Source organism: Pristis pectinata, chromosome 28 (assembly GCF_009764475.1).
Source record: "Pristis pectinata isolate sPriPec2 chromosome 28, sPriPec2.1.pri, whole genome shotgun sequence".
Taxonomy (NCBI): Eukaryota; Metazoa; Chordata; class Chondrichthyes; order Rhinopristiformes; family Pristidae; genus Pristis; species Pristis pectinata.
Window position 1 is genome coordinate 29062244 of NC_067432.1, and position 2946 is coordinate 29065189.

Below are 2946 nucleotides of genomic sequence, written 5' to 3' on the forward strand. Positions count from 1 at the left end.
CCGGCAGCTCCGGGAGTCACGTGAGGGCCCGGCGGGCGGCGCATGCGCCGTGCGGTTGGCGGCAGCGCCTCCGCCTCCCTGGGCGGGCGGCCATGGCACCAGGCAGGCTGACCTTCCCTCAGGCGGCGCTGGCGGCCGCGCTCGGCGTGGCGAGCGGGGTGTACATCTACAAACCCTGGTACGAGCAGCGTCGCCTGGAGCGGGCTAAGGTGCAGGGCGGCCCGGCGGCCCCCGCGGACAGCGGCGTCACCGACCCACAGACCGCGGCCTCGGGCCCTGGACACCCACGGTACAGACCCCGTCCGACCGACCGGCACCTACCCCGTCCGTCCGGCACCGACACCCTCCCGACCGACCGGCACCGACACCATTCCACCCCCCGTCCGACCGACTGGCACCTACCCCCGTCCGTCCGACACCCCCCCCCCCCTCCCGTCCGTCCGACCGACTGGCACCTACCCCCGTCCGTCCGGCACCGACACCACCTTCCCCCCCCGACCGACCGGCACCTACCCCCGTCCGTCCGACACACCCCCTTCCCGTCCGTCCGACTGACCGGCACCTACCCCGTCCGTCCCGTCCGACCGGCACCTACCCCATCCGTCCCGTCCGACCGGCACCGACCCTTTGTCCGTCCGACCGGCACCTACCCCCGTCCGTCCGACCGACCGGCACCTACCCCGTCCGTCCGACCGACCGGCACCGACCCTTTGTCCGTCCGACCGACCGGCACCTACCCCGTCCGTCCGGCACCGACACCACCTCCCCCCCCCCCCCCCCCCCGACCGACCGGCACCTACCCCCGTCCGTCCGACACCCCCCCCCTTCCCGTCCGTCCGACTGACCGGCACCTGTCCCGTCCGACCGGCACCGACCCTTCGTCCGTCCGACCGGCACCTACCCCCGTCCGTCCGGCACCGACCGTCCGACCGGCACTGGCTGCTAACTCTGCCATTAGAGCCTGTGAGGCGGCAGCACGTCGGTGTCTGCATCTTCTCTCAGCTGCCCGGTGGCGGGTCACTGGGGCCGCCCCACCCCCGGGCCACTCCGTCCCTCACCTCCCACCCCCACCCCCACCCCCACCCCTACCCCTACCCCTCGGCTGGGCCACTGGACTTGGTGTAAGTTAGGACATGGGCAGCGGTTTTAAATAACCCTTAGTAAAAAAACAAACTACTGGAGGAATTCAATGGGCTGTCCTCTGGAGGCAGAGGGCTAGTCAATGTCTTGGGTTGAGACCCTGCAGCAGGGACTTAAATGATCTTAAGTTGTGGTGGGGTGGGAGACTGAAAGAGGTATGTTGGAATAGTCAAGTATAGAGGTAATTTAAGTATGAATGAGGTTTTCATCATCAGATGAGTAGATCAGCAAACTCGGATGTTTTCTATGGAGGAGGAGATATCCAGCCTTTGTGATAGTCCAGTCACATGGTTGGAAACTTGTGTTAGGGTCACGTCAGTCCTTGGCCTCCTCCACTGTCGGGAGAAGTCCAAACACAAACTGCAGGAACGATACCTCATTTTCCGTCTTGGGACTTTACAGCCTAATGGATGAATATCGAATTCTTCCACTTTAAGTAAACCAACCCCCCACCACCTTGCCTCTTCATTTCTTCCCTTTCCTAGCCTATCTCTCATTTTTCTCCTTGCCATTTTGTTTTCTTTTTCTCTCTCCTCTCCCTCTCTTCCTCTCCCCCCATGCTGCCTGCTCCATACCTTTGACCCATACTCTGGTGGATCTGCTCTTCCTTCCTCCCCTGCATCTACCTGTGCCCACCCTGCCCTCCCCTCTTTTGTCCACCTATCACTGCTTTGTCCCCCCCCCCCCCAAATATTGCGCTTCCCCTTTTCCTATCTTCAGTCCTGAAGAATGGTCTTGATCCGAAATGTTGATGTGTTTCTCCATGGATGCTGCCTGACCTGCTGAGTTCCTCCAGCATCTTGTTTTTTCATATTCAATACCAACGTTTCAACTAGGACAGCCTCACTTGAGATTCTTTGATGGGTCTGGAACTTTTTGGCCAGAACCTTAAAAACTTGAGTGATAGAGTTGTACAGCACAGAAATAGGCCCTTCAGCCCACCATGTCCCTGTTGACCTTTTTTCCCATCTACACTATTCCCATATACGTGGATTAGGACCATATCCTTCTATGCCTTGTCTATTTAAGTATCTGTCTAAAAGCCTCTCAAATGTAGTAATTGTATCTGACTCCAACCACTCTCTTTTGGGGGGGGGGAAGAAACTTGTCCCTCAGATGCTCTTTAAAACTCCTCCCTTTCTACTTTAACCTATATATTTTATTTTAAGTGGTGTAAAATTCTGCCTGTGTTGCATGGGTGATAGTGGTAAAACAACTTAGAGACTGTGGAGGGAACAAGAGAGGTGATGGTGGAGTAGTACTGGGTTCTGCAGTGCATGTGTTTTTGACTGAAGTCACTAAGGAGCAAAGTGCTGTGAGAAATAGGAAGAGATGAAAAGTAGGTATTTTGTGTCCTAAGAGGTAATGGTGTAGGAATAGAAAGCCCTACCATTGCAAATAATTCTATGGCTGGAAATGGATGAATTAGAATGGAACTAGGTGAGAGTAGTTACATCCAGCTGGACAATGATGTTATTGCATTGCTAATGAGAGATTTTGCTGTGTGGTCTTTGTGTTTCCTATATCACAACAATGATTTTTTTTATTCCAAATACTTTCATTATTTTGGCTATAAATTGCTTTGAAATGTCTTGAGGTTTGAAAGTAACAGTAGACTCAGTTCTTTTTTTTTGATGGCATCTCTAAGTAATAATCAGATTAAGTTGTGTTTTCATCGTGACTGCAGTGAGACAATTCCATCTTCCTTTGCGATGAAACTGAAGAAGGTTTATATCAAGCATAAATTCAGTAGGGGAGGGTCTAGATTGACACAGGTTTTACATCAGCATCATTCAAACATCAGTT